This window comes from Candoia aspera, chromosome 1, assembly GCF_035149785.1.
Source record: "Candoia aspera isolate rCanAsp1 chromosome 1, rCanAsp1.hap2, whole genome shotgun sequence".
NCBI classification, from domain to species: Eukaryota; Metazoa; Chordata; class Lepidosauria; order Squamata; family Boidae; genus Candoia; species Candoia aspera.
This window is the reverse complement of record NC_086153.1, coordinates 343309844-343318342: the sequence shown is the minus strand read 5'-3', so window position 1 is coordinate 343318342 and position 8499 is coordinate 343309844. Positions and strand designations below refer to the sequence as shown.

Below are 8499 nucleotides of genomic sequence, written 5' to 3'. Positions count from 1 at the left end.
CAGGCGGAGTCCCACGGAGTCTTGGAAATTCGGACGGGAAGGCTGATAACGCAACTGAGCTCGGCGGGCCGCTAATGTCCAAGACTAGGCTCGAGCCGCACACAGGGCTGCAGCACCGCTCCCCTTCGGTCAGGCGCCCGCGTGCGGGCCGGCGTCGGACAGCGCTCGGCGCCCCACTGGCGCCAGGGAACCGCGGCCAAGCCGCGCTGCTGCAGGCAGGAGCCGCCCAGCGGAGGCCTCCCGGCGCCCCTTCTTAGCGGTCGGGGCGGGGCAGCTTTGGGGAGGCGCAATTTCGAAGCCACGCTCTCCTCGGAGGGACGACGGGCGCGCGCGGTCCGCCGACCGGCCCACCTCGCGGGGTTGTTGCAGCTAAAGGGAAGAGGAGCCCCGCCGGACCCCGCCGCCCAGCGCACCTTTTCCCCGCCCCCCGGACCGCCCCCGCGGCTCCTGAAATTTACATGCAGTGGGCCCCGCCTCCCCGTCTATCCTCCGATTGGCTGTTCGCGTCCTCGCCCCGCCCCTCCCGCCGGACCGCCGAGCTCCGCGGCGGGGCCCGAAGCCCGCCCTCCCCGGGGGCGCGTCGCGCCGATTGGCCTGGCGGGCTGTCGGTCAGGCGCTTGGCCCTGGCGGCCTCGGCGGAGCTGCGTTGCGGACAGAGCGTGAGGCGGCCGGGCGGCGGCGGCGGCGGCGACGGAGCCGGTGAGGCGGGTGGCGGTCCGCGGGAGGGGCGCCGGGGCCTGCGGTACTCGCGGGCACGAGCGGGCGGGGGGGCGGGGGGCCCGGGGAGAGTCCTCCTGCCCCGGGCGGGTCCCGGGTCCCTCTGCCGTCCCCTCCTCCCGCCCACCCCCCGCAGCCCGGCCGAAGGGGTCGGTAGCGCCCGGCCCGCGCGACCGCCCCCCAGAGGCATCCCGGACCCCGCGCAGCCAATGACTTCCTCTCGCGGAGTCCTCCCCCGGGCCCCTTCCCGTCCAGAGGCCCGCGGCGAGACCCCCCCCCGAAATGCTGGGCTCAGAACGGGCTCCGGTGCTCCAGCCCTGCTCCGACCCCCCAGAAGAGGGCGGCGGCGGCGGCCCTTGATCTTCCCCGGAGCTCCTGAGGATGGGATTTGCCTCGCATGCAGCTGCCATCCTCCCTCCCCGGACCTGGGGTCCTTTCTGCCTGAGAAGGGTCCCCCTCCCTCCCTCCTGTGCTCTGTGCCTGTGATTTTCTCTCATGCTTTTGCACTGACCCTGTTGAAATTCACCCTGGAGATTGCTCCCCTCGTCCAGCCTGTCAGGACCCTCCTGCATCTTGATAGGGTCCACAAGGGGTTTGCTACCTGCCCCTGCTTGGGTCAACGACCGAATTAATAAATCACACGTTCTGACCCCTCTTAACCTGCTGAACAGCACCTTGCCAAAACAGAGCCCTGCAGGCTGCCCTGCAGGCTGCCCTTTGGCATTTCTCTCCAGCCCGAGGTGGGGTCATTGGCCCACGCTTGCGTCCATCTCTGGGTAGCACTTCCCACCTTCTCTGGCAGGACGCCTCGTCCAGTGCTTTGCTGAAGTGGAGGGACACTCCATCGACTGTGTGCTTCTGGTCAGACAAACTGGTCCCTCTGTCAGAAGGGCTCAGGCGGAGTAACGTGACTTGTTCTTGGTAAACTCACCTTGGCTCTTGCCAAGCAAGAGTTTCTTTACTAAATACTCACCAACCACCTGCTTAATAATCTGTTCCAGGGTTCCATGTAGTGTTGGTGTCAAGCTGATCAGTCTGTAGTTACGCAGATCCTCTTTTTCTCCCTTTTGGGAGATGCTCCCATCTCCCATTTGCCCTTCTCCCATCCTCTAGGACAGCATTTCTCAACCTTGGCCACTTTAAGGTGGGTGGACTTCAACTCTCATGCTGGCTGGGGAATTCTAGGAGTTGAAGTCCACCCACCTTAAAGTGGCCAAGGTTGAGAAACGCTGCTCTAGGACTTTGCCTGTCCTCCCTGATTTCTCAAAGAGGACTGAAAGGGGCTTCAGGGGGACATTCAGGAGCTCCTTCAAGGCTCTGTCTGGTATGGAGACTTCAGCTCCCTCGCAGAGGCCAGGTGCTCCGTGACCATCCCTCTTCTTGCCTCGGCTGCCATTCCCCCATTCGGCCAACAGCCCTGCCTGGGTCCATTTGAACCCTGTTCCCCTTCCCATGTCCATTGCAACTCTTATCTCGCCAAACACTTCATAGGGATCCACAGCGGTTTCCTAAGCTACTCCCAATCAGAATGGTTTCTGAGACTTCCAGTCGGTGATATCAGAATGGCAACACGTGCGTGGTGTTGTCATTATGCAAATGCCACAATTATGTACTTGTGTCCTGATGTCTGATAGAAGTATGTAGGCCATGAGGTTTGTGTGATTACGTCATCACACATATGTCACCATTCCCCTACCCCGCATCCGTGCTTTCGGTATCTTACCAAACTGAACCCTCCTGCAGTTCTTTTGCTCTGAATACACCCATCGCAGGATCCTGCCTAGTTTTTTTCTCAGCCTGTTGAAATTGGCTGTCCTGAAAGAGAGTTAGCGTGCACAGACAATGATGCTCCCATTTCTCCTCCTGTATATGCTTGAACGCTGCTTCCTCCCGAAGGTCCTTCTGCTTCTTTCTAACAGGATCAGATCTAGGAGGAAGGATCCTCTAGTCTCGCCTTCAGCACTTGGGGGAATGAGACATTCCCAAGGGCGGCTGAGGACTTCTCGGCTGAGTTGGCCTTCAAGGTGGGGAATGGGTTCGTCTATCATCTGCCCAGGTAGTTGAAGCTGCCCACGTTTCCTGGGTTCCTCCCCCCTGAAAGCTCTGTGATAGTCAAGGAAGGCTTTAGCCACGTTATGTGGAATGCGATGGGTGGTTTTGAGTTTGAGGCAGAGGTCACGTATCATTTTGTGCTTGTCCCTATGCACAATTAAGTCTGGGAGAAAGATCGCTTTCTGTAAGTTGGTTTTGGCAGCGGCCCTCTTAGCCTGGCATCTGTGAAAGAAAAGTCACGCCTGCCAAGATGGAAGGGGCTGTGGGTTTCCCACTTCATGCACAGGGAAAGGTGGTTCAGGAGTCTGGAATTCATTTGCTCTGTGCCAGAAGTTGCTCAGTCTCAGGGTCGTGACTTGCTGAGCCATCATTTGAGAAATCTCTTGGAGCGAAGGAGGAATGAATGATCAGGAATGGTTCTGCACTCGGTGCGTGATCTCTGGAGGCATCACTCGGTGCCCGTGTGCTCTCCCTCCCGAGCATCTTAGCCTTCCTCCTTTTTCTCTCCGCCCGAAGCAAATATCGGGGTGGAACCCGTGAAGTGGATGTTCTTCGGCTTCCGCTGGTCTTTCTTTGAGGAACAAAGGCAGGAGAGGCTCTCTTCTCTTGTGCCGATCTCAGGAACAAAAGCCATCAATGTGACGTTTGTTCTCGATTGAGGGGGCATAATGTTGGTGGCGGAGGAAACGGACTGCCGCTGGGTGGGGAGGCCAGGAGGCACTTTGTCCATTTCGGCTGGCCTCGTTCTCCTGGCTGAGCACTTTGCTTTTGTGGCCCACTTGTCCTTCCGCTGCCAGTGGCTCTTGTCCTCTTCCGGTTAACGCTGAGCTTCTCCAAAGCCTCATCTCCAGCATGTGATTTCAGACTCAGGCCTCTGAGCCTGCAGGGCCCCCATCCCTCCATTTGAGGGCCTGCTCTCAGCTGCAGCTGTGCCTGGTCAGGCACTCTTTCTGAAGCAGGGATTAATTGCCTTCCTGAGCCTGAATGGGGTGTTTTCTGTGCTGGGTGAGCTCAGCTGCTGTGCTTTGTGGGTTATGGGTTATGATGCCCTGTAATGCAGGATTCTTCCGTGCAGTCCTGTGTGCTGTGTGAATTCAGCCAGCCATGGCTTCCTAACCCGATCCACATGTTTAAAGTCAGGATCAAAAATTGGGGTTGCCTTCGCTTGTCAGAGAGAAGGTGTTTCTTACCTCTTTTGCTCCGGAACAGAGGCTCCCATCCAGCCAGATGTTCAGCCTCCAGAGCAAACAAATCCCTGGTCCCTTCTAGATAGGTTGGATGGCAGCTCCAGATGGCCTGGCTGGCTGGAATTGATGGGGCTTGTAGTCTATCTGCTCTGGAAGATGCTGTCTTGAATAGGAAGCTATCCCGTCTTCCTTCTTCCTCTGATCTTTTAGTGATTGTTAATGTAACTGGTTTACTTCTTGGCCTCATTCCTTGACAAGAAAGGTATTTGGGGGATTTTTCTGTAGGAAAAACACATCTCGCTGTTGAAAAATGCTCTTTTGTCTGTGGAACCAGGAATGTGGCGGTGGGGGGGGGGGACCGCAGGGCTTCCAAAGGCGGGTTTCTCTGTGCCTCTGCTCTCTTTTCTGTTCAACTGCACGAGGGCTTCTGTCCAGAGTGTTCCTAGCAGAGAGAAACGGCAGACGTCCTTCCCTTTAACTCATCCCCAGGTGGGATGGTTTTTACGTGAGGCAAAGCCTCCTGATTGCTGTTCAGTTTTAATTGTTAACTACTCTAGGAAAAGTCTTGTCCCCCCTCCCCCCCCAGTTATTCACCAGGGACAGACTTGTCCTTACCTTGGAAATATGCCTATTATAGTACGGCTTCTCCAGAAAGATTTGCCCCGGGCTTTCCGTTGAGTTGCCGGGCAGAGTTTGACCTTACTCAAATCTTTGGAGCTTGTTAATAGAAGAAGGATGCTAAGCCAGCCATGCCCCCCTCCACGGTGCTCCGTTCTGGGCCTCCCCCCACCCCCCGCTCTGCTCTCCCTCTTCTTTTCTTCCCTGGCTGACCCAAAGAGATCTGGGGGTGCTGGCGGCGTTCAGTCCTTGCTGAGTTGGAAGGCAGCGGCCTCTTCCAAAGCGTTTCTTACACATTTGGAGAGCTTGGGGCTCCCGTGGGTCTGGTTACTCTACTCCTCCCAGCCACCCCCACCCCCCATTTGTGTGGGCACCCCCTGCCCCTTGTCTGTCATTCCCAGCATTGTGGCTGCAGCTCACCCAGCTTTGTGGCCTTCCAGATGCGCTGGAACTGTATCTCCTAGGGTTCAGAGTAGGGTAGACTTGGAGGGCCCGGGGTCAGGCCATGGGATTGGCATTGCATTCCTTCTCAGATTGGCATTCCTTGGGTGTACGGTGGCCCTTCCAAACAATGTGTACTCTGGAGGCGATGGGCCGAGCGGAGCCTATCCTCCCTGTCTCGTTTTGCAATTTCAAATAGACAAGAAGTTAATCTTGCCGCCATTCCGTGGTTTCTGAATTCCTAAGCAGGTGAGGTGGAACTTGCCACCCCTCTTTTGGCAAAATAATTATTTCCAAACTGCTCTGTGGGGCATAAGAAGCGCTAAGCCCTGGTGGAGCGTCAGACCAAGCAGGAAAAGTTAGCGCAAGAAAGTGTGCTTGGAGTGGAGCCCCAGGAACGGAGTCCTTTGAGAACTGCCACATTTTATCTTTAAACCACCCTGAGCCCAAAAGCACCCCTCCCTGTTTTTACTGAAACACAACTCTCCATGACACCCTGTTTTGCCATGTAATTGAGAGCTGGGTTTTAGTATTGGGAATGAGGCAGCTGATCTGGGAGAGTTCCCCTCTCAGAGGTGTGCCCACCTGGATTTGGGTTTGGCATCAGCCCCAGGGGAGCAGAGGGGTGGCTATTACCATCTTCCGAGTCTCTGTGCCACAGATAACCATTGGCGAGACCCTCTGGTTAAAGCTGGGCTCTGGGGAGCAGCCGGGATGGTGGCTGTTGTGCCAACCTCCCTGCTGTCCAGCAGCACCCCCTCTGAGTTGCTGGATTCTGTGGCTGGTGGAAAGCCAAGGCTGTTGGTCCTCGGGATTTCAACTTGCCATCAGGTGACATTGGGCCTGGGGCAGCTCAGCAGTTCATGGCCACGTTGGCAACCCTGGACCTGTCCCAAGACACTGAAGACTTGGTGGGTGATCGAGGTTGCGTCATAGTTCTGGCTCGTGACTCAGGGTAGCTGTGATGTGATCTGATAGGGGAGAACATTGCCATCAGATCACTTTGCCATGACCAAATTGCTCTCTGACTGCTCTTCAGCTTGCTGGCTTCACCTCACCCCACAAGGGAAGAGAGCTTATGGCCTTTGCTGGGTTCCAGAGAGAGCTTGTCATTTTTCCTAAAGTTCTGGTGGGCAACACAGCAGAGGCCGTCATCTCAGCCTTGGATATGTTGCCCCTGTGTGGCCTTTCCCTGTGCCCTGACCCCCAGGGCCAGCAGTTTGGCTTTCTGAGGAGCTCTGGGAGAGGAAGTGCAAGAAGAGATGCTTGGACTGCCATTGGAGGAAGACAAAGAGCGGATCTGATCCAACAGCCCACATTCTGGATTACGTAGTGGCAATAAGAGTGGCAAAGCATTATATCTCTGCTGTTAGCTCTCTGGTGGCCCTGTTCATGGTAAGCTGTTCCTTGCTAGGGCAGGATGAATCACAGGAACATCTATAGAGCTGCTGTGAAGAATATTGTAGCTGTCTGGCAAATAGATCCACTTGGAGTTGGGCAGGTCTAGCTGAAGTGCCTGGAGCATGATCTTATGAGTTTGTCTGGGATGAGTCTGAGCCTGATGAAGTGGACAGGGTCCTTCAGACTGTTTACTCGGCCACCTGTTCATGAGATCCAGGTCCCTCCTGGGTTATTAAAGCTGCACAGGAGGGACCTGGATTAATGCTAGTCAGGAGGGACCTGTGGCTGGGTCCATGTGGTGGAACTGGCTTCCATGGCAATACCAGTTGGTAACTGGCCAAGAGGGCCTTTGCACAGGTTCATCCAGTTCACCAATTGCACCTGTTTCTGGATCAGGAGGACCTTCAGATGGTCATTCATGCTCTAGCCACCTCACAAATGGACTGTGGCAGTGCACTGTGAAGGGATTGGCCTTGAAGACCACTTACAAGCTGCAGCTGGTCCAGAATGTGGCAGCCCTGGCAGTAACGGGCATATTGTATGTATATAGTGTCACTACTGCCCCACCAGCTACACTGGTTCCCGGTATGCTTTTGGGTGCAGTTCTAGGTGCTGGTTACCACCTATAAAACCCTTCATGGGGTGAGGCCTGGTTATTTGAGGGACTGGCTATTTCTGATAGGCATTCTGTCCGGACATGTGATTTGTGTTCTTTTATTATTTCCTGCTTTTAAAGCTGAAAGCTGGCCAGGGTCTTATGGAGTCAGGCAGCCTCTAAACTGTTTACAAATAAAAGGGAAAGATGCTTTTTGACTCAGAGAGTGATCTAAAGATAAATTGCATCCAAAGATCGCAAACATGGCCCATTGTTCTCACCGTGAGGTGTTACGTTTCACAACCAAGGCTTGCAAAGTGGCTCTTGGACCCAGCCCAAGTGAGATGGAAGCCAAGTACCCACATTGGCGTCTGGAAGAACCCTTTGTGGGATGGCAGTTCCCAGGCCAAAGATGGCTGTTCTCTGTTCAGCAGCTGCTCAGCTTCATGGTCATTTCCATTCGGTCCAGTGGGTCAAAGAAGGCTGGCTGAGGCCCCCTGGGCCCTGTGGTCCTTTGCGCCCTCTCAGTGGGGCGAGGCCACGAGAGCTGCGGCTGCGGCTTCATTCTGGTCTGCAGCCCAGCTGTGTTGGGGGTTCTTGCCACACTGCATGAATGGCCAGGCCAGGCCAGGAGACTGGTGGCTTGTGTCAGAGTTCTGCCTGGAAAATGTGGCACCTTTCTATATCCTCCCTGATCTTTCTATTTAGTGGATGTTCATGATTTGCTAACCTGACAGAATCCCAACTTCTCTCCCAAATTGTAAAATATTGTGTGAGGTATTTTTTATCAAGGTGTATTTTCTTGAAGTACATCAATACAGGTGTGATGACTGGAATACTCAGCTTCCCATTAAATCCGACTCATAAGTAATTACTTAGAATTCTCTTTAATGGTGTGTAGCATTCAGTACAGAAGAAAAAGTTGCGAATGAAAAAGCCCACACTTTTCCCCATTAAACATCTTCAGCAAATTCAAATCCCCCCCCACTCCCCATCTCAGGTATGCGTCCCTCCCTCTCGTGCCAGTTAGTGGAAGCATCTGCAGCTGTGTCCAACCGCTCCTTGCAAATGACCTTGGCAGAGCCAGATAGTCCAAACAAAATGATTTCACACTCCAGTGATGTTCCTCTCTCCCTTTCCTTCAACTCGCAAGAAGACACATGTTGACTGAAACATGCATGCGAGTCCAATCAACTGTTCCGCGAATGTTTGATCTGGGAGCATGACATACTGCCCTTCTGAAAAAAAAGAAATGCTAAAAAATTTGATTAGTAAAACAAAGAGAAGAGTAACATAATATACTTTATGAATATAATGGTTACATGTATGAAGCACAGCGAAAGGGAAAAGGAAAATTTAAGGAGCAGGTTTGTCAGGGTACTTAGTATGGAATTTACGTATTAAAGCAGGAGCATTAACGTGGTGGCTGTAGACCCATTCACCATCAGGGAAATGTTTCCACCAGATCAAATATTGTAAGGATCCACG

The 8499-nt window shown here is 54.3% G+C and overlaps 1 protein-coding gene across 1 annotated transcript in view; it reads left to right on the top strand.

The window, feature by feature from the left end:
* The first annotated feature begins 622 nt into the window (after positions 1-622).
* Positions 623-8499, top strand: part of GNG7 (G protein subunit gamma 7) — a 56704-nt gene continuing 48827 nt past the window's right edge. Inside the window, exon 1 of the mRNA XM_063291033.1 lies at positions 623-699. The gene's annotated coding sequence lies outside the window, so the exon portion shown is untranslated. The remainder of the gene's footprint in view (positions 700-8499) is intronic.